Below are 27,704 nucleotides of genomic sequence, written 5' to 3'. Positions count from 1 at the left end.
AACCCTATCTGGAAAACTTAATTTACGTGATCGATTATAAGATGATGGGTGTCTCCACAGTACAAATGATGATGGGTGTCTCCACAGTACAAATGATGATGGGTGTCTCCACAGTACAAATGATGAAACAAGTTCATCTGTGGCACGTGCACGATGGCCAGCAAACTGAACACGTCTTTTACAAACTGAGGTTGATACTCTTGGTAAGTCTCCATATATTATTTTTTAAAGTTGCATGATTTCGCCATGAGAGATTGAGCACTCTTCTCAAGAGAAGTGTGTAACCTCCATCCAAACGACGCTGTTGTTTTGATGAAAAACTCCAAGTTTTAGATCCATAGAGTAAGATTGGCTCAATAAGTGTGCGGAAGACTTGAATTTTGAATTTCCAGATTCATTTTGTTACAAGCAGTCCAACCATGCTCTTTCTAATGTTAAAGATTTCTGAGCACAATAAAAAGATTCCCGAGTTCGACGAGATACACTGAAGAACACCCAAGATGAGAACAGTAGTCCGAAGAACTCAGATAATATGAATGATTAATACTCTTCTTTAAAAAATGCAGAACCGTTAACACAAAGATCACGTGACAAAACAAAAAAAAAAAAAATGGCAGCTGAATATTCAACAGAATTGTTTTAGTGGATAATAGGATACAAGACTTCGGAAAAATAGTTTGTGACCGAAAGAGAAAACGAAACAAGGGAGTGAAGCCGTAAATAAATGTTATTGAAAAACTGTGTGAGAATATAAAAAAAAAAACATTCCTGCTCGAGATATCAGCTATTCGAGTGGCCGATTTTGGCAGCGTATTCAGAGACGCTTCGCTTTCGGGGTAAATAGAGGAGGAAAAAAAGAAAGAAAAAAAAATGATCTTGACTCTTGATAGAACCACTTTTGGTAACAATTCCCGCAATTCAATTTTCAATTCTCTCAAGTCATGAATCATGAGAACTAACAAAAAAATAAATAAAAAAGATGGACGACTTGCTACACTAAATTCACCTTTTTCATATAAATATTTGCTTTTCAACGGAATTTTGCTCTTACTGCAAAAATAGTTTCTTCAATACAGAATTATTCGCTTCCAATGAATTTTTTTGAAAAAAAGAACATTTTTTCCCCTTTTTTTCATCTTTCTCTTCGTCCTTTTAGTCATTTAAAATCACTTTTCCCTTGTCAATCAATTTTTCGGATATTACAAAAGTTCAATCTCTTGTTCTCACCGTTCAATAGGTCAAATGTCTCCAGGTTCCATGCTTTGGGGTCAGTCCAATCACTTAAGAACTTGAATGCCTGCTGGACACAATCCTAAGGTTTCTCTGTACAGGGTTTGTCATAATAACCTGGTATGAGAATACTTTTCTTAGAAATAAACCCTGACCAAATATTCAAAATCACATAGTATTCGCAGCCCAAATAAGATCTCCTTTCTATGGCTAACCCACATTAGCCTTTACGAGGAATCGTGCACCTTCTCCAAGTGATGTTACCTCAAGTAATAACACGAAGCTGGATACTTCACCAGACTAGATAAATTCTTGTCCTGGAATCCATTAAGACCAAGAGACTGAAACAAAAAATATACTACAACATATAAAAATGGTTAATTGGGGAGAGGAAAAATTATGTTTTCAGTTTCTTTACTAACTCAGTGTTTGAGAGATAAAAAACTTAAATGGAACATTCGAATATCTATGTATCTCATATAGACTTCAAGTGTTAGCCCCAGGTTGTGGGCCCCTTGATTTCTGAGAACTCTGACTGAAGTAAAATAAAACATATATATATATATATATATATATATATATATATATATATATATATATATATATATATTAGACATTAAGAGGAGATCTTAATGTCTAATATATATAGAAAGGGCGGGTCATCCTTCGTAGGGACGTGATGTCCCTCAACAAATAAGGTTGTTCCGTAATCGTGTCTGGGGAGTCGACTAATTTCAGTTAATTTTTGTAGATGTGATATCTACCGCCTGTATACCAGCAGTAACTATCTTAGTTGTATAGGACGCGTTGCTTGTTACATCGTAGAATGTAGAACTGGATAAAAATATAAGAATTTAAAAAAAATCGAGGCATAGCCAATAGATTGCGCCCTGGCCCATATGGTTAGGTCGTCAGTATTGCACACTTCATGAGTGCGACGACCTGGGTTCGCGCCTATGTCGGAGCACGTCACTGATGAGATGCAGTACATCGAAACCCACTTTGGGTCTGGCGTTGTCCGTTGTCGATGCAATTGCGCGATTCTATCTAATTCTGGGTTCTAGCTTTATCCTGTAAGGTGTATGTGAACGGGAATTTATATCTCTCTCTCTCTCTCTATATATATATATATTTCCTCAAAACCTCTGGCCTTCATGGAGGGGAAACTAAAACTTGCTGCTGTGGTTTCAAATGATCTGAAATAACAGCAAGGGGAGACTTGATACCAAATATTTTTCATATATTATATCTCCCCTCTTTAGTTTTCATACATAAATTAAATTTCACAGTGTATAAGGATTATTTGATACAGGAGATATTCATAATCGTACACTATTTCTAGAAGAGGGGAGATATAACATATGAAAAAATATTTGGAATCAAGTCACCCCGGACTGTTATTTCAGATCATTTGAAACCATAGCAAGTTTTAGTCTCCCCTCCATCAAGGACAGAGGTTTTGTGGAAATATCCGATATTTTGTAATTCATATACAAAACTAGGAAAACAAATGACTTTAAAATATTGGAAAAAAAAACGACTCCCTCAAAAAAGTGGACATAAAGTAAGTGCAAATTTTACATTAAATTAATAAAGAACAGTGATGGAATTTTAAACGATATTTTCGTTTTCAGCACCCCCGAAAACCTTTAATAGTTGTCATTTTAAAGGATTTTTTTAGGTGGAAAGATACTGCACTTACCAAAGCATTTTATGGCTGTAAAAAAAAGTGCCCAAAATAGGCTCTGGATGATACACGATCTCCTTAATGTGCGACCTTAAGTGCAAATCTCACATAGTCCACCAGACAATTCACATCATTACCTTTCCAATGAGCCTTCATTTTTTTAATTCTGATCAATAGTCACTGAGATTTGGAACTTATAAACCTGCAAAAAAGGTGGTATATCTATCTATCTATCTATCTATATATATATATATATATATATATATATATATATATATATATATATATATATACGTATATATATATTATTTAAATATTAATTATTAATTATTTTATTAATTAATAATTATTTTATTAATTAATAATTATTTAGATATTAATTATTAAGTATTTTATTAATTAATAATTATTTAAATATTAATTATTAATTATTTTATTAAATAAATAAATAAAAAAATTCAATAATCTTAGATTTATAAGCGATAAAAATCGTGCCTAAAATTGGCAAAACGTCCGGTAGTCCCGTGGTAACACACCAGACTACATATCGAGCCGTTGTAGGTTCGATCCTTGTCAATAAAAGTCTAGCTATACTGATGAGGAATAAACTCTGAAACATGCATGTATATAGATGACTTATTTTTATGCACGTAGTAATTATTAGTTAATAATTAATATATAATATTTAAATAAAATAAAATGTAAAAAACGTCCTAAAAATCTGGGCTAGGAAAAATATAAACAAAGGGCAAACGATTCATTTCTTAACACTCAGGGAGCGAAATAAAAAAGAAAATAAATTAATTGCTAAAAAAGAAAAAAAAATTCAACAATCTTATATATATATATATACGTTATTTATTTGTTTTTCTTTTGTGATACTTTTTGAACGAATTCAATTATTTATATGAAAGTGCATTTTTTACCTAAATGTGAGTTGGGAATAATTTTCCCTTTTACTAATTTGGTACCCCCAAATGGGGAGCGGCATATATATTGTTTTTTTTTTAATATAATTATTCACTGACACGTGTTTCGTTATCTACGACTCAGGTATTTTTAACTTTTGGTTTTGTAGTATATTATTTATAACATTATGTGAAAAGGGTTAAGAGATTTGAACGAGAGGAAAATGCATATTTAAATGAGTGGGTCACCAATAATTGTGTTTTTTTTATATACTTATTCCATTATTTGATATTTTCATTCAAAAAATTAAAGAAATAATTTTTTGAGATAACTTTTTGAAACAATTTTAACGCGTTTCGGACGATCTTGTTGTGTCTTTTTAAATGCCCTCTTCAAAAATTCTGTTAAAGTATATGTTTTGGGAAAGCCATGTTGACGATAAACGTTTTTCAAAGGAGTAAAAAAAAAATGCTATGAATCTCTAAGCAGTTTCAAACTCTAGTGTGTTTTATCTCATTGTTTCGCTGGGGCCAGTCCAGGGTCATTGAGTGGGAAATTGGGGTTGTGGTATATGTCTTGTTGGTTTTCCTTTCTTTCTATTTTTTTTCTTCTTACTTGTGTCAAGGTGCTTAGCTACTTGGTCTCATAAGTGCGTCTGTGTACGTGTGTTCGTATGTGTGTGTGGGGGGCGTTTGAGTGTGTGCGTGTTTTCTTGTATTGATTTGTGAAATATAAGTTATTATTCGCGTTTGAATAAGCTATGTCTGTTTTTGGAAGAGAACTGTTATTTAATTTTGATTTTTAGCTTTTTATTTCTTTCTATTGTGATTTTCGTTATAATCTGTAAAGATATCCATAACATTTTGTATTAGAAATAATTATAACTTAATAATTATAACTTATTAATTATAATTTTATAATAATAATTTTATAATTAGTTATAATATTTTAGATACTATTATTCCTTTGGGAAGTTCAACTTTGTATTTTCTGGATTGTTCTGGATTGTTCTGGATTTTCTAGATTTTTGGAATGATAAATAACGAAATATATATATATATATATATATATATATAGTAAGTTATAAAAATATATATGGCAATTAAGCTACACAGAATATTCCGCATTCCATGTTTCTGTGTAGCTTAATTGCCATATATATTTTATAACTTACTACCCAGCTTTACCTATGTATTGAGCACTGTTGAAGTAAATACTTAAAGTTTACACATAAAAGTATACTTTTATATAAAAATTTATGTGATTAAATGAAGTAGTCATATATATGTCTATAATATAAAGCTGAACGTCTGTGTGTGTGTCTGGTCACATATATATATATGGTTGACTATTATAGAAAACTGATCACATATAATGATAGAAGATGTATCGAGACACAGAAATGGGTATGTTTGATCTAGTATAATGATGATTCGTTAAAACTATATTGTGACATATGGCCGAGTGGTCCTAGACGTTGTATCAAAGTTTACAGTTACCCAAAGGTGCTGAGTTCAATCCTGAACGAAGGCAGTGAAAAAGTAACATTGAAAACAGAGAATCAGCAACTATGTCCCAAAGCCTAGCTGGAGTCCGAACACGGTACCCCCGTAATAATAATAAAGGTTTGGGGTCGAGACTCCTAACAAACGGCCGAAACGTTGTGACAATAACAAGTCAGTCCGACAATCTCAATCAATGAAAACACCTCATCTCAAAAATACAGACAATTACATAATTCTTTATTTAACACTTTCTGTTTGCTAATACCTAAAAGCACACTGATTAGTTCCCCCAAATCCAAAATAGTCGTGATTAATGGTTGTTTACGTTTATTCAAGTAGAACTGATCGCAAGAGGAGATAACTCATGTTTTATTTGTAATTATGTTTGTTAATCACTTAGAGTTATTTCTTTAAATAAATGTTTGCATTTATTAATAGTTGTGTTAATTGTTATTTGGTTGCTAGGATTCGTGATTTCCGCGAATAAAATATTATTCTTCTAAAATATTCTTACGTTTAAATCTTTTCCTTTTTTCCTTTTTCTTCTAAAATCTTCTCAAACTTTCTTTTTAATTCTTTTTCTTTTTATTTCTTTTCTTCTATGGTCTTTTTTTTATTATTTATCTTCTTTTTCGTCCTTAATCTTCGTTTTCTTTGCTGCTGTTGTTTTTCTTCTCCTCTGATCTTTTTCTTATTATTCTTTGTCTTAATCTTATTGTTGTTGTTGATCTTCTTAAGTCTTTTTCTTCTTCGCCTTTTTCTTCTTCTTCTTCAATCTTCTCCTCTTCCTCCTTCTGTTTCTTCTTCTTCTTCAATCTTATTCTCCTTCTTCTTTTCCGTCTTCTTTTTTCTCTTCCATCGTAATCTTCATCACTTGTTATTACGATAATTATAATTCGCAATTCTTCAGAAATTTTCTGATCGTTTAAATCTTTTTACCTTTTCTACTTTTTCTTCTAAAATTTTCTCAAACTTTCTTTTTTTTCTTTTTTTCTTTTGTTCTTTGTCTTCAATCGCTTTTAATTTTCTTCTTCGTTTTCTTTGTTGTTTTCTTCTTCAACATTTTTTATTTACTCTTAGTCATCACCAATATTCTTGTTCTTGTTCCCCTTCTTCCGCTCCTATTTTTTCTTCTCCACCTTCTTCTTCTCCAATCTCCTCCTTCTCCTCCTCCTCCTTCTCCTTCTTCTTCTTTTCCTCCAACCTTTTTGCATGTATTTTTCTCCTTCATCGTCTAGTGCCACAGGTAAAATAAATAATTGCATGAATGGAACTCAGAAGACAAAACTAAGCAAAAAAAAAAAAAAAGAAAAACAGGATAAAATGCTACTAAACCCGAAATAGCTTCGTATTATTATTCCATAACTGCATCCTAATGTCAGCCATTCAAAATGCTCGGTGACGCAAGTAAATTAGGATGCCATGTTCTATCATCAAAGTTCGACGGAAAATTGGTGACTCTTCGGCCAACAATGATATTTGTTAAAAGTCACAAAAAGAACTGAACTGCCTGAAGAATTGCATGATTAGACGCAGTTTTTTTTTTTTTCGCTGAATTGTATAAATTTGCAAACATTGAACTTTTTCAAAAGTATCTAAAAATACATTTATAACTCCTCCACTCCCCCTATTAAATTCAACAGAAATGATAAATGTATTCAAGCAAAAAAAAAAAAATGATCATCAGGGGAGATAATTCGTTATGAATTTATTCAAGTAATAGCAATCATCAGGGGGAGATAATTATATGGGTGTGAATTTAGAAAATTACAATCGTAATTTTTTTGTAAGAAAACATAAATAAAGATATTTTTATGGTATAAAGGAGAAGGACACGTATGACATTTTTTGGGCGAGAAGTTAAAAAATGTTAGAAAATGGCAAAATTACATTAATCGGTAATGATTGAATTGCAAGGTTATTTTATGAACGCTAAAACTCAACTAACTATAATTACTAACACGCTTTCCTTCTTTGCATCGTTGGTATTTGCTTTCATCCTTTTTTTTTTTACAAAGGTGTCACTACTTATCAAGGTCCGAAAGCCACTCAAGTATAAGGGTTAGTGAGTACAGTGGTCGATTGGGAAAATGTAGTAATCGTTAGTGGTGGAAATTTGGTAAATTGGATTACTTAAGGAGATCGCAAAACTTTCACGAAAAACACTCGTCTATCTGAAACCACTATCAATAATTTCCCCCACTCTTTATCTGCGTCTAAACCTAAACGTAGATTCCATGAACAAAGCTTCTTTCTTAGAACTGCTCTCCTGTGGAACTCTCTTCCGTTTCCCTGCTTTCCAGCTGACTACAATATGGTTGTCTTCAAGTCCAATGTAAACAAATTTTTGATGAACCATCTACCTAAGTAATCCAATTTACAAAATTTCCACTACTTATTATTACTACGCTATAATCCTATTTACTTATGTATACCCATTAACCCTTATCCTCGAGTGGCCCCCGGGGCCTTGATAAGTGGTGACTCCTATTTTTAAAAAATGTAGAAATATATAAAGCCGAGGGATTATAAGAGAGCTCATATGAGAATATCAGCAGCAGTCGAAGGATGGATGGAAAGCTATTGTATTAGCAGCAGGAGCAACGTTTGAACGCGTATGCAAATTAGTATTCTCAGACTTGTGTCTGAAGAAAAAGAAAAAAGGACACCATATGGTGAGAAAAAAAAGTCGACGCCAAAGGAAATGGATGTGAAAAGTGAAGGCAAAAATGGGCTGGCGGTGGCCAGTGTACGATCGGAAGAAAGAGAAACGCTTGCCAGATGAAATGGACAGGGAGTTTTTTATACGGGTATTGAGACAGAGAGAAATGTTAAAAAAGTTAAAATGTTAAAAAAATGTTAAAAAAGAAAAAATTCCAACCCGGATTTTTATTTATTTCCTCCCTTTGTTTATTTATAACTGCGACATTACAAGATAAATGATGAATGAAAGGTTGAGAATGGTTGGTTTAAACAATGACTTATGTTTGTTTGTTTTTTTTCTGTTTTTTTTTGGGGGGGGGGTTCTGGGTTTTTTTCTGTTTTTTTTCCATTTTTTTTTTTTTACCCCAATTCATATTGAATGTTAGTGTGATTCTTGGTTCTTTTTAAAGATGCTTCAAAATAGGGACCATGCTGCAAGTCTAATAGAAACAGTAATAGAAATTATTTTTTCAAAGTTTTAATTTGTTTCAAACTTATAAAGTTTTTGCAGTGATTGTAATTTCAACTAATACCGAGAAAAATAAAGTGTAGCAATTTATACCTGTTGAGATAATTTGTAATTTAATTTGTGCTTTGGATTGAGGATCGGACAAACAAATGGCGACTTCAAACAATTATTTTCTCGTGGATATAAATTAAACGTTTCTTTCACTGATATTGTTTCAAATAATTATGCAGAAAAAAACAATTGATGCGAATTATGTTGACGAGAAACTAAAAATTGACCAATTTGTTTTAGTCCATTGGAAGTTACACAAAATTTCCATCCTCTGAATTAGAAAACTATTTTTAGTCTTTTTTTTTAATTGAATGCTGAATTGAGTTGATTATTCCGCGCTTTCATTAGTTTTACATGCTTAAGTTTGAAATAGTATTCTCATTGGTCTGTCATGCTTATTTAAAATATCATTTTCGTTAGTCTGTCATGCTTTAGTTTGAAATAACATTTTTGTATGTTATGCTTCAGACTGCTTTTGGACCATTTTACTTGAATCGAACATCAGTTTTTGAGTGGCATAAGAGATTCAAGAAAGGCAGAAAGTCTGTGGGGGATGATGAGAGGTGTGGGAGGAATAAGAAAGTCAGAACACTAAAATTGATTGGCCAAATAAAGAATTTCATGAATAAAGATTGTCGCGTGTCTATAGAGACAATAATTGTAGTTTGATGTCAGTGTGAAAACGGCACACACAAATATTCGTGAGGACCTGAAGATGCAGAAGATTCGTGCAAAGTTTGTCCCAAGTGTGCAGTCCACAACTCTATCCTTGTTACAGACTATTTGACCAAGATGGGCATCAAGAGAGTTCCTCACCCTCCCTATAGACTAGACTTTGCTCCCTGTGACTTTTCGTTATGCCCTAAAACCTTACAGGTTATCGTTATGAGACAACTGAGGAGATGAAAGAGGCTGTGACTAGGGTCATTGACATGCTCACTTTCATGGAACTTTCTAGAAGTTGTTGGAACTATACAACAAGTACATTGCAGCCAGAGGAGATTACTTCGATGGGGACTAGAGTTTCATATTTGTAAAAGTGTACCTACGAAAAGGTCTGGAAACTTAATGAAGGCCCCTCATATTATATATATATATATATATATATATATATATATATATATATATATATATATATATATGAGGTGAATGTAGTTTGCTTGAAGCATTGTATAGTATGTATTTATTTATGTAATATGTAGAAGGCAGTACAATGCAGAGGTAACGGAAAGACACAAACTGAAGCAGGTGAAGAATATTTTATTAATGCAACTACAAATATGTATTAATAAAACTGTAATATATATATATATATATATATATATATATATATATATATATATATATATATATATATATTGTTGTTATGGCTCGCAAGTAGCCACAAAGAAGAACAAAACAACGGAGAACAGTTTAAACATGAAAATCAGAAAGGTTACAAACGAACAGTGTAAGTAGTTCACCGAGCATGCGAGAGTCGCTCTGGAATTAGATCACTTTTGGGACCGTCATGCGTAAAGATTATATGGACGATGGATTAGTCCATTTGGAGGGTGGTTCCCCAATATATATATATATATATATATATATATATATATATATATATATATATATATATATATATATATATATATAACTACTTAATTTACTCACATAAAATTAATATACGAAAGTATAGATTTATGCGTAAAAGTATTTACTTCAAAAGTGCTCAATACGTAGGTAGAGCTAGTTAGTAAGTTATAAAATGTATATGGCGATTAAGCTACACTGAATATTCCGCATTTCATCCAATCTAGGATTCTTCAGGCTTATGCGCGAATTCTGTGGTTGTTTGTCGTTTTTATATGCGCATCTTCTGTTGAAATTTTAGTTAGCCAATCAGCTTTCTAGTACCCTAAAATTTCAATGGAAGATGCGCATATAAAAACGACAAACAACCACAGAATTCACGCATAAGCCTGAAGAATCCTAGAGTGGATGAAACGCGGAATATTCAGTGTAGCTTAATCGCCATATACATTTCATAACTTACTATATATATATATATATATATATATATATATATATATATATATATATATATATATCAATTCAAACATTTTAGGCTGGGTCACGCAAAAAAAGAAAACTGCTAAAGCTGCTGAATGCAAAGAATGTTCAAATTATAATGAAATGAAGAAAAAAATGTTATCGTTTAGCATTTCAAGTGAAATACATTTTTCCTACTAAATAAATTACTAGAAACATTGTTTTTAAAATTCCAACGTACATAAAAGATAAGCACTAAAAAAAGTGTTTAACCAGGAAGAGGTTTAAAAATTCAATCAATTCGTGATGATCCGGCAGGAAGCTTCACATGCCCCCTCCCCCTCAGTGAGATAATCCACAATATATTGGAGTCTACATTACACTATAAAGCGCCTAGTTAATTTTATTAAACTACTAGCGGGGGTACCCGGCGTTGCCCGAGTGTTTGTTTCCGGGACGGGGGGGGGGAGTTTTAAAAAATGTTATGATAGGTAAGTAGGAAGAATCAAACCCGGAGTCATGAGTAAAAGTAGGAAAATAAAGTATGAAAAAAAACAAAAAAAAAAAAAAAAACATCTGCAACGTTAACAGTTCGGCCACCAAGAAAAGTCCATTCCAGTTGTTTAGGAAAAAAAAAACGACTACGGTAGGTCGGCGCGAACGTGAAAATATAATGTGAATTGTCCAGCACGCTAACCACTACGCCACAGAGCACTGCAGCTTAGTTTAGTGATTTTAAATAACTTCACATGAAAGAACTACGAAGCCAAACCGGTGTTCTCTTCTCAACTGTTCTTTGTGAACGATCCCCAAACGGTGTTAAGTGGTGGCAGGGGGAGGAGGAATTTATTAGAGAGAAAATATTTTACCACTTCCATTGATCTTAACCGATTTTGGCCGTGACTTCTCAGCAGAAAAAGTATAGAAATCTAAGATTATCGAGGAATTTGAGAAATAATAAGCCTATAACACACCTCAGATATTGTTCTGCCGTTTGTGCATATTATATTTGCATGAAATATCTTGATTTTTAATCCTATTAAGGTCAAAATCCGACGCGAAAAAATGAGTTCATTTTATTTATATAGAGATTTTATATAATAATATATAATTGGTTGAATTATACTTAACATACAAAAGTGTCATTGCACAATTGTGTTCTAAACGGAAACATTCATTTCGAATGCGCCCCTGTCATATCAAAGAACCTACTGTTGATTTTATACGCCGGACCTATTTGCATGCGGAGGTGATAAAACTTCTGAAGTGCACTTGTGATGTTAGGCTGTATGAGAGTGTTGACTTTATTCAAAATCGGAGTCTGCCTTTTTTAATCGGATTTTTTTCGATTATTTTGACGCACCCAGTCACATAAAATACATTTGTGTGCTTATTTATTTAATTGACTCTATTTGTGTGAAATTATACAAAAAAAAATCGGCCCAGCCGTTTTCAAGTCCTAGTTCACACATCCCAGACACACATCCAGACAAAGTGCGTTTTATATAAAAGTAAAGATTTCTATTTATTTGGGGTGAAAAAGATGTCGTTATTAAACTTAGTAATTACAGGAAATTCATTGCACTGTGATGAAATAATTTAGTTTTTAATTTGAATTACGTTCCTCAATTTAATTACAAACTTGTGTTTGTAAAACAGTTTTAATTCTATCAACGCCAGGAAGATGACACGTGCGTGATCGCCAGAAGTCAATCTTCGTGAATTCAGAGTCAGCAGAATTTGACATACACGCAATGTCAAAAATAATTGACACACGCACAATCCGTTAGTCAAATAAATAAATAAGCACTTAATAATGAGTGTAGCTCATCAGTGTCAACAAAATGTTGATACTGGTGGGTTGACACCTGTGAAAATGGACATATTACTGTAAGTGTCAAGAACAGTTGTCATTCACACAACTCGCGAAAATGGTCAAAGTTGACTTGTTATGTTACTGGATCCCGGAAAATACCGGTTAGCCTGCTCATGGCTGATCCGCAGTGTTTAGGTTAAAAATATTTTTATTACGAACAAAATAATGTTTGAATAATAAAAAGAACGTTATCAAAGCGAAATAAGTATTTAAATGTTAAATAATTCCAAAAAATGTTTACTTGGTGAAAAAGAATATTAACATAAACCAAAATACTTGACAAAGGTGGATCATCCGATTTGTGTCTTTGGTCATGTGATGTTAATGACGTAACAAGATAGTTTAGAAATACGCGTAATCAGTAAGAGCTAGACAGAGTTTTGAGTGAGAAGACGGACAGGCAAGTTCTCAGCTGGGAGGGAGTTGTTCAGCTATGGAAGCATTTGGCTGGAAAGACAGTAAAAAAAAGGAATGGCGTGCAACCCCCAGAACAAAAAAAAAGTCGCAACAAGAATAAATGTAAATGTTGAAAAATAATTTGGTTGTCTGAATTTTTGAGGTACAAAATGGCTTACATTTTCAGAAGCGCGTCTGGAAAAATATAGCGGTGGTTTCGACCAAAAAGGTATGTCTTTCTTTTGTCTGGGCAACCAGACAAAGATGCTGTTCGTCCGTTTGTTGAACTATTGGTGAAGGTATGTATATTTGTTTATTATATGCATGAAAAATTGACACACATACATGCAACAAACATTACATGGATGACTATATAACATGTTTGCTCCCTTCGTTTATACATACCTGTTTTATACATACACTCTCTATACACTCAGTTATCCAACACAACTTGCATATTGCTGTCATAAAAAGTTGACATACGCCCAGCTCACCAGAGTCAACAAAAGTCAGCAAGCATAAACCAAAATTTCCATGGATTAAATTAACGGAAAACTGTTTCATTAATTAGATTATGTGAAAAGTATGTGAACAATATGTCAAAAATATGTCCAAATTATGTGAAAATGTCATAAATGTTAAAAATGTCAAAAATATGTAAAAAATATGTTAAAAAATCTGTTAAAAATCTGTTAAAAATATGGTAAAAATATCGTAAAAATATGTCAAAAATGTCTAAATTATGTGAAAAATATGAAGAATGTCAAAAATATGTTAAAATGCAAAAAATATGCAAAAATGTTAAAAATATGTGAAAAATCTGTGAATATGTCAAAAATATGTCTAAATTATGTGAAAATATGAAGAATATGTCAAAAATGTTAAAATGCAAAATATATGCAAAAAATATGCAAAATTGTTAAAAATATGTGAAAAATTTGTGAATAATATGTCAAAAATATGTCTAAATTATGTGAAAAATATGAAAAATATATCAAAAATATGTTAAAATATTAAAAATATGTTAAAAAATGTTAAAAATATGTGAAAAATATGTGAACAATATGTCAATAATATGTGAAAAATATAGGGCGATTTTGTGGTAAACATTCTTGTAATATTGATTAATTTGAACTTTTATGGTTTGAAAAGTGTCTTTGATAGATCAATTTACAAGAACAAACTTTTCTAATTTTATAAATTTGTTCACAGAAATAAATCGTGAACAACATTTCTGCCCAACTCTAATGATTGCCGTATTCAGTTTAGCATCAAGTTTTAATTTTGGCATGTGTTGGACGGCTTTAAGAAATTTGCTTCCAAACTAAGTTTTTAATTATACGTTTTTGTTGAACATCCGTCTTTATGACTTTCTCTCGTGTTTTCCTTAACCTTAATCTTCCTCTGAGGTCAGCAGATCTAAGCCCCTCTTTAAAACTACTATTATGCATCCATTGTATCATTCTGATATCATTTCTCTTCATGCAACGCATGTCCTCAACCGTTATTGGTGAGGTTTTACTTCAATGCATCGTAAAACTGCATACACATGTTTGATAGTCTCTTCGCTTAGTCGACAACGGTAATACTCTGCTGGCTAATAATGTCAAAAGTTCACCGTACTCACTCCATCCATTGTTAACTCTTGCAAGCATGCTAGTACCTGCTCCTTCCTGATCTCCAATCGGATCATCAAGGTAACCAAATTTTGACATTCAAATATACAATATACAGATTCACTGTTTTTTACGCACTGTTGTTATATGGGATATCAAATTCAAACTTTAACGGTTTTAAAACTGTAAAATAAGAAGTGTATTAGGAAAAGATATATTTACAGGATATTTACATAATGGTGTCAAATAAGAGAGTCTTTGCTAGAGAAACATATCTGCTCTCGGCGGCCTTCGGTGGCTTCTGGTGAACACACACTCAGACTAACTGAGTCTTCCTATTTATGTGTAATTACTATCCACATATGCAAATGAATGTGTGCCACCACAACAAAAACCAAGACAAGTGCAGACATTTTTTATAAGCATATTTATTTATTAAAACAAACTTGATATTTCGAATCATAACAAATTCTTTATTAGGAAAATCCATGTTTCATTTAATTAATTTTTGTTTTTTACATCGCATGGCGGTGGTGATGATCCATGGAACGTTTGTTGAAGTCTTGAATGTCCGTTCCAGTGTGAGCGTTGATCAACGCGTGTATCAGACAATATAGGGATTCACTGTTTTTTAGCACTGTTGTTATATGGAATATGAAATTAACCTTTAAACGGTTTTAAGGACAAGACAAGTGGTGACATCTTTTTTTTTTAAATAAATATATTTATTTATTTAAAAAAAAAATCAATATTTCGAACTATAACAAATTCTTCATTAGGAAAATCCAGGTTTAATTTTTTTACGTCGCATGGTGGTGGTGATAATCCTTAAGATGTTTTCAGATGCTGTTGAAGTCTCGAATGTTCGTTCCAGTGTGAGCGTTGGTCAACACGTGTGTCATATAACATATGAATTCATGTTTTTAAGCACTTGTTGATATATGCAATTACAAATTCAAACTTTAACGGTTTTAAGACATTTTTTTTTAACATCTGAAAACGTCCCAAGGATTATTACCACCGCCATGCGACGTAAAACAAGGCCGATAGCCATTAGTTACGTGCTCTCGTGTAATGAATGAATGCGTGAATGTAGGACTGCCATGAAATTCTTAAAGATAAACTAAAATGACCGAAAAATGAGCTGAAATGACTTAAATAAATAAAAAGTAAATGACTTAGAATGACGTTAACGAACTTAAGGATGAATTGAATGACCTTAAGAATGACTTGAATGCTTAAAAAATAACTGGAATCCTTCAAAAACAACTTGAATGATCCGGAGAATGACCTGAATGGCTGTGAGACTGACTGGTTGTAAAGTTACATTAAATTAATACAGAAAAGTGATCCCCCATTTTATAACACAAAGTTACAAACAGAAGTACAACATGTAGCAAGAACAAATACTACACTTTGATCTTGGCCAAAAGGCCAAGAAAAGGGTATTTATTTGCTTCCCCACCGAGAAAATTAGGCACAAGGCCGATTTTTAATGTGAGGAGTGAAGGGGAAATGAGGACAAACTCCCCGGGGAATAGGGGAGCTGGATAGTGACAATTGGTATGAAGGGTTGCCCCTACATTGACCAAGGTCTTATATGTGGGGTTTCCCCCACATATGGTCTTTGCTTGCAGTATCTGCCGGAACAGATACTACACTTTGAGGTATTTATTTGCTCCCCCACTGAGAAAATTAGGCACAAGGTCGATTTTTAAAGTGAGGAGTGAAGGGGAAATGGGGACCAACTCCCCGGAGAGTAGGGGAGCTGGATAATGACAATTGGTATGAAGGGTTGCCCTACATTGTCAAAGTCTTATATGTGGGGTTACCCCCACATATGGTCTTTGCTTGCAGTATCTGTCAGAATAGATACTACACTTTGATCTTGGCCAAAAGGCCAAGAAAAGCTGTGTTTATTTGCTCCCCCACCGAGCAAATTAGGCACAAGGCTGATTTTTAATGTGAGGTGTGAAGGGGAAATAGGGACCAGCTCCTCGGGGAGTAGGGGAGCTGGATAGTGACAATTGGTATGAAGGGTTGCCCCTACATTGTCAAAGTCTTATATGATGTGGGGTTGCCCCCACATATGGTCTTTGCTTGCAGTATCTGCCGGAACAGATACTACACTTTGATCTTATTTATATAGTTTATTTCCGTAATGAAAAAATTTTACAATTAAATAATGAGAAATTAAAAAAATAAAAGCAAAAAATTAACATTTGTAAACAAATTTAGGCACAAGGCCATACAAGAAGTGGGATGGGGAGTGTTGCAGGGTCTTTGTTACTAAAGTGAAAATGGAGTCTTTGGCGACTTTACTCTTGACTGACAACATTTACCACAATACCTCATTCACTCTGTGGACTCTAAACTAACTAATGAAAACCCCAGCGTTTTTGCAAAAAAGAATATATTTACAATTTCTGTGTGTGTGTGTGTAAATATTTTATTTTCTTAATTTTTTTTTATTATTATTAAAATGTGTGTATGTGCATGTGAAAAAAGTTCAATTCATTGGAAAATAAAAAGTTCTTGAATTTGGAAGAGAAGCAGTTCGTGTTGGGGAGTGGGGAATCTAGAAAAAATATACAAAAAATAAAATTGCCTAGTGCATTGTTAGTAAGTCCCCTCCCTGAGCTAATCTAGAAAGTTAGATCACCTACTGTTTTCGGTACCCCAGAAAACAAGCGGGAAGATCCCTAGTGGGGATTGGGAAGAATTCTTAGCGGGTGTAGGGAGGAAAAATAAATAATTGTCAAAAACAAAAAAAGGGGAAGATGGGGGGGGGTAGGCAGCGACCTTCGAGTAGGGGTTGACCAGGGGGGGGTGATAAAACAATAAGATGGGGGGGTAGTGGTAGGGTAGCCTCAGAAGGTTCTCTAGTGCCAAAAACCAAACAATCAGGGGACAGGATCTCATTTGTACCACCAATCAAGAGTCTCTTTACTTTTTATTTGTCTAACCTAGCGAAATGGGCTCCGTAGGACCCAGTTGTGCATGTGCCATGCTTATGGTGGTAACACGAATTCAAACTTGACCCCTCGTCGGATGCACAAGCTAGCGTCATGCACCCACCTCTTGTCAAAGGCCATTCGAGGCAATCTCTTCCAATCGCATCTGATCTTTACTTTAAGCAGATGTTTAAAGTAGATGATCAGATCCCGATCCGGAACAGATATCCCTTTGCAGACTCGCTTGAGGCGTGTGATCCATATGACCATCCTCGCTACTGCTAGTATCGCTAGAAAAACCATTCTTTTCTCCCTAGGCAGCGGCGGATCAATGTTCTCCACAAATGTTGGCCAAAAGGCCAAGAAAAAAAAAGCTTAAAAAGCTAAGAACAGCATCTATTAACAACAGACCTTTGATCTTAACCAAAAAGGCCAAGCACAAAAGTGTTATGGACAGACCGACGGAGTGACTTATAAAGTTGCTTGCACGCGACTAAAAATAGAATAATTAACCTTTTTTTCTGATTGGTCTAAAACCTTTGGTTATTTGAAGCCGCCATAAAAAAAAAAAATAAAAGAAATGCCATCTGTTAGCATAGCTAGAAAGCAATCGTTCGTTTTGGAAATTAGAAGAGCATCGCCCCCCCCCCGGGGCAGCCATTCTCTGGTAAGTTGGCCCGTTATATCCTACCTTTTTTTTATTTAATTTTTCAAGTTGGATCCAATTTTGCGCTACGTTAGTTTATTAACGATGAAGATACAGAACAGTAAAGAATGGATTTCTACATAACACCGCTGTTCCAGCGCGGTTCGTGTTCTGTATAAGTGCCGAAGCATGTTAAGGTCCTTTCCTGATCCTGGTGAACTTGAAGAAAGAATCGGATCAACTTTAATCATCCTTCTAGTATAAGGGAGTACCTGAACAGATAAAAACTAAGTGTATGAAGTTTTGTAGGCCTATCTAATCTCTTGAAAGTATTCACAAAACCTACAGTGTAACGATTGCTAATGATTTTAAAACAGCAAAAAATAGGGAATTCTGTTTAGGATCCCATATGGTATAAGTCGCATTGTCTCATCGACACCAGTTTTTTACAGTAAACAGGAAGCATTCCAAACATCTCCTGCAATTCTCCAAAATTTCCTCCGAAACGATAAAGAAACAGATGGCTCGAAGTAACGACTTGAAGCTAAAGAAATATCAAGAAAATCTGGCTCGAGTGGTTCTCCATTTTTATGATTTATTTAAAAGAAGAAGAAGAAGAAGAAGAAAAAGATAGCATTTGTTATTCGCTGACGCCATTTTTATTCAATAGTTACCAAATTCAGAGCGAGTCATGTGACAAATAGAAACGAGACGTTGTACAGCTTTTTGTCAAGAACGCCAGAGAAAAATTAGAATTATGCTTCGCCTGTCTTCGCACTAATATTCATATGAAACAACGCCTGAATCGATGAAACAAAAATAAAAGAGGAAAAAAAAAAAAACGTCTTAAACAGGATTTTTAAGAACAGTAAAAATAATACATAAATAAATAAAAAATACGTCCAATTAAAAAATAGGGCGACTTTCTAAGAAAAACACTGGATCTCCCAGGTGGAGACGTTTACCTTAATATTGTGTAAAAAAAGACAACAAAAACTATATATATATATTTATACAGGGTGACCCTAAAAAACGGGCCCCAAACTCTAACTAGGTCCCGTTTCTTAGTGTTTTGTCTGAATGAAATGAAACTTTGGTTATAACTAGTTTATTATATTCAAAACATCACATCAAAACACTATCTTTTCTAATCTATGGCACATCTGGTTGGTTATAGGATGCAAAAGAAAACTGTTAAACACAATGACATGTATAGGCTCCGAAACAACTCAGCATGATCATGACCTCAAAATTAATATCATCCGCCTATGTTACTGCTACTCCTACTTCTACTCATAAGACAAATCATCATCAACATCATCATCATCATGATCGTCATCAACGTCATTATCATCACTGCATCATCATTATCATAATGGGCATCATCATCATCGTCATCATCATCATCACCACCACCACCACAATCATCATCACCATAATTGCTATTATCCTCAGCATAACCATCCTCAGCATAATCGCCATCATCATCATTGTCATCATCATTACCCTCGTAATAATCCTTGCCATCATCATCATCATCATCATCATCATCATCACTATCATAATCATCATCATCATAATCAATATCATCATCACTATCATCCTCATCACCATCATCGTCATCACCATAATCACTATCATCATTCCCATCATCATCATCATCATCATCATCACTACAGGGGCCCAACAATATTTTTTGGACACTTTGAAAAAAGTACTTCAAAGTGGTTACTAGCACCAACAACATTTGATATTGTAAGTATGTAGTTGAGGAGTTCAAATCCTCTACTAGTGTAATCATTTTTTTTTAGTTTGGCTTTCGATAATTTTAGTTTTTTGTGATTTTTACAAAAACTTGCACAACATTATTTTTCGAACATGAAAAAAAATCCTATTTTATTAAGAGTTATGTTCATGTATATGTTGCTGTATGCAAATTTTCTGCTTGTACACTTAGCTGTCATCAATCAATTATCTGTTCTATTCTACTGGCAAAACAATTATGTTTAATTAGGTAAAATTCATTCAAAAAAAGTCGTTTGTTTGGCATGGAAGAAGCGGGAAGATGGCCTCAGCATCAGAAGGATCGCCATGGATTTGAAGCTGTTGAAATCAACAGTCGAATACATGCTGAAGACAAACTCCAAGCGGAAAAAGAAGAGAGGATGGAAAAGATCAATTGGTAAAAAGACTGAAAGGAGAATGAAGAAGGCCGTGACACGGCTTTTGACATCTGGAGAAAAAGTTACAGAAAGAAAAGTGAAGGAGAAATGTGAATTGGATGTAAACGCCCGAACTATACAAAAGAACGCTGCATAGGATTAGTTTGAAGTATGCAAAGGCTAAGAAAAAAATTACACTAACAAAGAAACACAAAGGAGCAAGACTGAAGAGTGCTAAAAGGTGATTACCAAAGCATGTTGACTTTAAGAAGGTTATCTTTACTGATGAGAAGCGTTTCAAGTTTGATGGGCCTGATGAATGGTGTACTTGGTCAAGAAGTGTGAGCCTTTGTACTGACCAAACGATAGATGGGAGGAGGAGGAGTTATTGTTTGACATATGATCTTTGCTAATGATCTTTGGAAATATATGGTTGGAGTGACTGAAAGGACAAAAGTACAGTGAAAGCTACAAACAGTTGCTGGACGAGAAAGCCCTACCAGGGATAAGAAGAGAGATGGAGAATGATTTCGTTCCACAGCAAGACAATTGCAGCATCCATGTGTCAAAACCAATGAAAGAATGGATGGCTAAAGTGAATATGACTACTTTGGAATGGCCTGCAAAAAGCCCAGGTCTAAATTTAATGGAAAATGTTTATGAAATGCTTGCGCAACTTGTCTATGATGGACTTGAAATAACGAAAGAGGCTCAATTATGGAAACGAATACTAGATGCCAAAAGACAACTAATAGAACACGTAGAGATGTTATTGTGCATATGTTTGATCATTATGAAGAGAGATTGATAAAAGTTATTGAGAAGAAAGGTAATATTACAGACTATTAACAGTTTTTCAACGATGTCCGAAAAATAATGTTGCGTGTGTTTTGTAAAAAATGACGAAAATTAAATATTTTTCCTTACCTAATCGATTTTCTTCCATTTTTATTATCTTTTTTTTTTTTTTTTTTTTATTGTCTTTATATGCTTATGCTTTTCTATGGTACTCAGAAAGTCGAATACTAAAGTGTCTGAAAAATATTGTCAGGCCCTATTATCATCATCATCATCATCATCATCATCATAATCACCATCATCGTCATGATTATCATCATCATTAAAATCACCATCATCGTCATGATTATCATCATCACCACTATCATCAGCACCACCATTGTCATCAGCATCACCATTAATATCATCATCATCATCATCATCATCACCAGACAGAACTAAATTAAATGCACATATATTTGAGAAGAATTTTAAAATCAACATTAATTCAAAGATGGAGACTGAATAAAAAAAGAAAGAGAAAAAATTTTGTCGCAATTGAATTTCATTTCCTTTTTGCAAAATTACTCGGTTCCAGTTTTTGAGCGCCATAATCGAGTCGACGATCTCATATTTTCCAGTTCAATTCCTGCCCCCCCCTTTTTAGAATTCTAATTAATTGGAATTGCAGATTTTTTTTTTCTTTTTAGTCCATTATGATCAAACGTAAACAAATTAAAAAATAAAATTATTAATATTGTAATTGCACACAGGATATTCACACACACACACACACACACACACACACACACACACACACACACACAAATAATAATATGGTTGGTCAGTGAAGGAGAAATCCTTCTAAATTGAAGTGTCATATATTCAGCCCTTACCCCAAGAAGTAGCGATTAAGTTAGCTAGTTTGAATTTTGGCAAAGATCATAGTAGTACATGTCAGTTTAACCTGGTGGCAAAAGGTAATAGAACCAGCTGCAGGTGGCGTGATTGAAGTGGAGATCAAACGTTATCTCCTGAAACAAAATGGGCTAAAAATCACCCCTTCTCAAGTACATGATATCATAAAAAACCTAGACACCTCAAAAGCAGGTGAACCTGATCTCATCTCGGCTGTATGATTAAAAAAAAATGCTCTGCTGAGTTTGTTCCTGTTCTCTCTAAACTCTTCAACAAATGCCTTAACGAATCTTACTTTCCTAACTGCTGGAAAACTGCTTCTGTGGTACCAGTTTACAAGAATTCTGCCAAAAGAACTGACCCATTAAATTATCGCCCCATGAGCCTCCTTCCTCTTTTCGCTAGTCCACCATATTACAGTTGTTAAACTTCTGTCCGACCATCAATATGGATTTAGGTAAGCAGATATCCTAACTGTAATCTTTGAACGTATATGCCATGCACTGAATAAGGCAGGGGAGGGCAGTAGCCCTAGATATATCTAAGGCTTTTGACAGGGTATGGCACGATAGTTTCTCATGAAAATTAGATCTTATGTTATTACTGGACGTATACTTAACATAATTAAATCCTTCTTAAATAAGAGAAGAATCTAGGTTGTCCTCGATAGTCGTACGTCAAAATAATATGATATAAATGTGGGTGTACCTCAGGTGTCGATACTTGGACTTGGATGTGTAATACATATGTGTAATGCATATCTGTAAACGGTCACACACACACACATGGTCATTACACTGCTCGCCACAACAAAGTATGTAGATACTTACATTGGAATATCTGTGGAGAGATGCAACTAGATAGGTCGTCGAACATCTGGGAACATGATCCACCACCGATAACATCAAATGGAAAAGTGACAGTGTTCTACGACAAAGACATACAGGCAGGCAGATACATAAAAGACAAGGCCATCAAGCCAGATATAGTAATATGGAACAAGTCCGAAAGGACAGCACTCATTATCGACATCACAGTTCCAAACGACTTTGGTCTTAATAGAGCAGAACGGGAAAAGATAACAAAATATCAGGACCTTAAAAATGATCTAAAAACAACATGGCCTCTGAAAGAAATAAACATTATACCAGTTGTGACAGGAGCAACTGGCCTAATAAAAAAGAACCTTCAAAAATACTTAGAAGCAATCCCTGGAAAACCAAGCTGTAAGGAAATACAGATAGCAGCCATAAAGGGAACAGTGTCTATTCTTAAAAGAGCCCCGGATATAAATTTAAACTATAATAGAATCAAGTGTTAGCCCCAGGAAGGAGCCCCTTGATCTCTTCAAACTAACAAAAGTTAAATAAATAAAAAAAAAGATGAACATTATACAGACTAAACTATGGGTTCTCAATGGGGGTGAAATAGACTCCCAGGGAGGAATTTTGGGTTCTCAAGGGGTGAATTTTCAACCCATTTATAGGTTTATCTTTATCTTGTTTTTATTTACAGAATTCAAAGCCCATCATGAGTATCAAAAAAAAAAAGAAAGAGAAAAAAAAAGAAAATACAATCATTCATTATTGAATACGGATTCACATCCATCGTCATAAATGGAAAAGAAATGTCCCAGTGTTTTATTATTTGTAGTAAAGTTTTGACAAATGATTCTTTGAAACCAGCAAGGATGAAGTTCATCCTCATCACAATTGTTGTAAATCTGTAAATGTCAAATCTATTTTGGAAAAAAAATTAAAAAAAAATTTTTTAATAATATTTGCATATTATTTACAGAGCACTTTTTGAGACAGGTTATCTTGGAAAGGACGGAAAATGGGGAAGGGGGGATTGTTGTATTGTTGGTATCATAAAAGGGGCACCTTTGTATGACTGTCTAAATGTTGCTGCCTGTGATATATTTATATCTAATTGTTCATATGCGTGTGTGTGTGTATGTGTGTGTGTGTGTGTGTGCGTGTAGTACATGTATTTTGGACATACCTTAACTTCATGCATCGTTGATCTTGTCCACCTAGAATTCATCTTGTTCTTGGAGGGGAGACTGGAAACCTGTATTGGACGAATATTCATTCACTTCAAGACGATGAATTGGTTTTATATAGTTTTTATTCACCTTCCAGATGTTAATCGCAGAAGAATGGAAAGTGAATGTCTTTGCTTGCGTGGTTCTTCAAGGTCTTATTTTCACACACGTCAGCGCCCCCCCCCAGTGAAGGGGGGATGACCAGTTAAGCCGTCCGCTTTTCTTTACATCCAAAACCCAACTCACTGACTCCAGCTAACCTGATCACGTGACTCACATGCAGATCTGATCAGCTGACCCTCACTTCCGGTAAAACGTGTCTACAATGTGATTTACCATATTTCTTTCTTATGTTCGACCTATTTCCTAACAGAATGACATTCTTACAAATGGTGAAAGGGGTGTATGGGCCAAGCAAGGTTGAGAACCCCTGCTTTAGGAGAGTCTATCATTGTAGATTTATCATACGTAGGTGTATTTAAGATATATAGCGTTCCCCCTTTCTTTTTTTTTTGTTTTAGCTGTAGAAGAGTGAGGGCCAAACCGGTCAGCTAGCCTACTATTTGGGGGGGGGAGGTGAATGACATTCTTACAAATGGTGAAAGAGCTGCATGAGCCAAGCAAGGTTTAGAACTCTTGCACTAGACGATCACACATATTGACACGTACATACACTCAGCACACTAGAGACAATCATAGGCGAACAATTTACATATACACACATTATATAGACCGACTATATAACACTAGTATTTTTTTTTACATAGGCATCACCACTTATCAAGGCCAAGAGGCCACTCGAGGATAAGGGGTAAGAGTGTACAGTAGTCAATTGGACAACATAGTAGTTGTTAGTAATGGAAATTCGGTAAATTTGTTAATTTATATGGAACGGCTCATCAAAAACTTGTTTACATTAGACTTGAAGACAACCATATTATAGTCAGCTGGAAAGCAGGAAAACGGAAGACAATTTCATAGGCGTACAGTTCTAAGAAAGAAGCTTTTTTTCATGGAACCTACGTTTAGGTTTAGGCACAAATAAAGAGTGGGGGGAATTATTGATAGTGTTTTCTGCTAGACGAGTGTTTCTTGTGAAAGTTTGGCGAGAGGGGGACCATAGATTGGAGCTCAGTCGAGCACTTGCCATGAAAGTAACGATAAGGCAGAGACAGACTCGCCATATCTCTTCTGTAAGAAAGAGGTTGTAAGGAAGAGAAAAGGACATCTCCTACGAGGATACAAAGTCTATTTTGAACTCTATCAAGGCAGGATAAATCCTTTCTAGCAGCTTTTGCCCAGATATGGCAACAGTATTCCATCCGTGGACATACCTGGCTCTTATATAGATAGAGAATTGCATTAGCAGTGAGATATCTACTGGATCGATAAAAGGATCCCACCATTTTTCCAGTGGCCTTGGCAACGGATTTAATGTATAAATATATAAGTACTTAAATAAAATGTGTCCTGATAAAAAAAACATCCAGTGGTGAGGCAAGATTTTAGAGCTTTGAGGACTGTAAAGTAAACTCTTAATCTTTATATTAATATGACATCGTTTGTGTTATTTTCTGTGTCAAGCTTACATCAGGGTCATTTAATTGTTATGTACTTCCATCTCTTGTAATAAATAATTTTACCGAGAGTTCCTCATAAGTTTTGGTTTCGGTTTCAATTATAGCCGATGGCACTCAAGTCATTTAACTTTTTTATAAATAATTTTACCAAGAATTCTTTATAATTTCGGTCTCAGTTTCGATTATAGCTAATGGCACTCCAATAATCAATTTTTAAAAAATAATTTTATCAAGAATTCTTTATAAGTCTTGGTTTCAGTTTCGATTTTAGCTGATGGCAACTTAGTCATCTATTTTTTTTTATAAATGATTTTATCAAGAATTCTTCATAAGTTTTGGTTTCAGATTTGATTATAGCTGAAGGAACTAAAGTTATATATATATATATATATATATATATATATATATATATATATATATATATATATATATATATATATAAAATGAAAATTACAATTAAATTTACCAAAATGTTCCAAGATGATAAAATTAAAGTATTTTATAAATATTAAAGAATTAATATTTATAAAGTTATCTCAGCCAGATGTAAAAGCTCGATAAAACCAAAAAGAAAATAGAGCTTATAATACGAGAAATATATATATATATATATATTATTCATAAGGTTGGGATTCGGTTTCAATTCAAGCTGACGCACCCAAGTCATATAGATATATTTTTTATTTTTAAAATCGCAACTTTATAATATATAAAAATCGATAGAACATTAACTCTATAATAATGTATAAGAAATCAAAAAAGCTACAAAAATATCAGAGCATCTCCATTTACGCTCAACATCTACAGAATGCCAACATCAATATATTACATATGAATGAGTATCCTGTGGAATTTCCACAGGTCCTGCTAGTTTAGATTAATATCAGGTCTTTCCTGACATCGAATGGTTGCATTGTCCTTTGTCAATTGCTTTTTTGTCCATCGTCTGTCTTACCATCAGTTTGGGGTTAGTTATTTCTTTCGTTTTTTTTTTTTTTTTTTTTTTTACAAAGGAATCAAGGAATCACCATTTATCAAGGTCTGGAGGCCACTCGAGGGTAAGGGTTAATGAATGTACAATGGTCAAAGGGAACTTGTTGTAGTCATATTTAGTAGTGGAAATTTGGTAAATTGGATTACTTAAAGGGACGGCTCATAAAGAATTTGTTTATATTGGACTTGAAGACAACCAGTTGGAAAGCAGGAATGCACAACAGAGTTCCACAGGTGTGCAGTTCTAAGAAAGAAACTTTGTTCTTGGAATCTACGTTTATGTTTAGGCACAGACAAAGAGCGGGGGAAATTATTGATAGTGGTGTCAAATAGACGAGTGTTTTTCGTAAAAGTCAGGACAGGGGGGGGGCCACAGATTGAAGCTCTGACGAGCACTTGCATTAATTTTGAACCTTCGTTCTCCATCTAATTTCCTTTATTCAACTTTTCTAAACTTAAATTTTTAAAGATATCAAACAATTACTAGATCAAAACTTAAATAATTTAAGAGAGAAATTATTAACCTCATATGTCTACATTTATTGTGTAGTCGTTCTTTTTGAAGTGTCTTGTTTTATCTGCTTAGGCGTGACTCAGTACCAACAGCTCTGACGTCAACAAATAAACGAGACTTCTTGGACAGGCCTGCTTTACGAAGGTCGTGCCTCTACTGTCAGAGCACAAACAAAAAAGGCACCAGAAATTTTATTTTGTTTTTAAAAAGGAATTTATTATTTCCATAGGAAATAAATGCTCAAGAGAATTTATTTAACAGAATTACAGCAACCGTATTGAATGGATTTTTTGTTTTGAGCTGAAGCCGAAAGAATGCCGCTACAATTGACAAAGAATGTTAGATGACTATGGTCGGAGGAGGGGAGGAGATGGACTCTTTGAAATATCATTCTTACAAAATGGCGGATCCAATTGTCATCGTTTTATAGAAGCAGAGATTGCATATATAATGACGTCACCTGCAATGGTTCGCTTTGTTTTTGTGATAACAATGACTGGAAAAATGCGCTGAGTTGCTTTTGTATAAATAGGCACGAAGACTTGCTATTCATTTTGATGGAGTGGGTGTTGTTGCTCCCTTCTTTTTGAACTCAGAAACATATGTCGCCCCAAAAAAATAAAAAAATAAAAATAATTTT

At 34.0% G+C, this 27,704-nt stretch overlaps 1 protein-coding gene and 1 pseudogene across 1 annotated transcript in view; both read right to left on the bottom strand.

The window, feature by feature from the left end:
• Positions 1–27,704, bottom strand: part of LOC145255597 (galactose mutarotase-like) — a 2,088,268-nt gene that overhangs the window by 1,035,457 nt on the left and 1,025,107 nt on the right. The gene's annotated exons all lie outside the window — the stretch shown is intronic.
• Positions 15,755–15,920, bottom strand: LOC145255988 (U2 spliceosomal RNA; annotated as a pseudogene).

The sequence above is a fragment of the Euprymna scolopes genome, chromosome 31 (genome assembly GCF_053919585.1).
Source record: "Euprymna scolopes isolate OS-2025 chromosome 31, ASM5391958v1, whole genome shotgun sequence".
In the NCBI taxonomy this organism is placed as follows: Eukaryota; Metazoa; Mollusca; class Cephalopoda; order Sepiida; family Sepiolidae; genus Euprymna; species Euprymna scolopes.
This window is presented reverse-complemented; position numbering and strand designations above follow the sequence as displayed.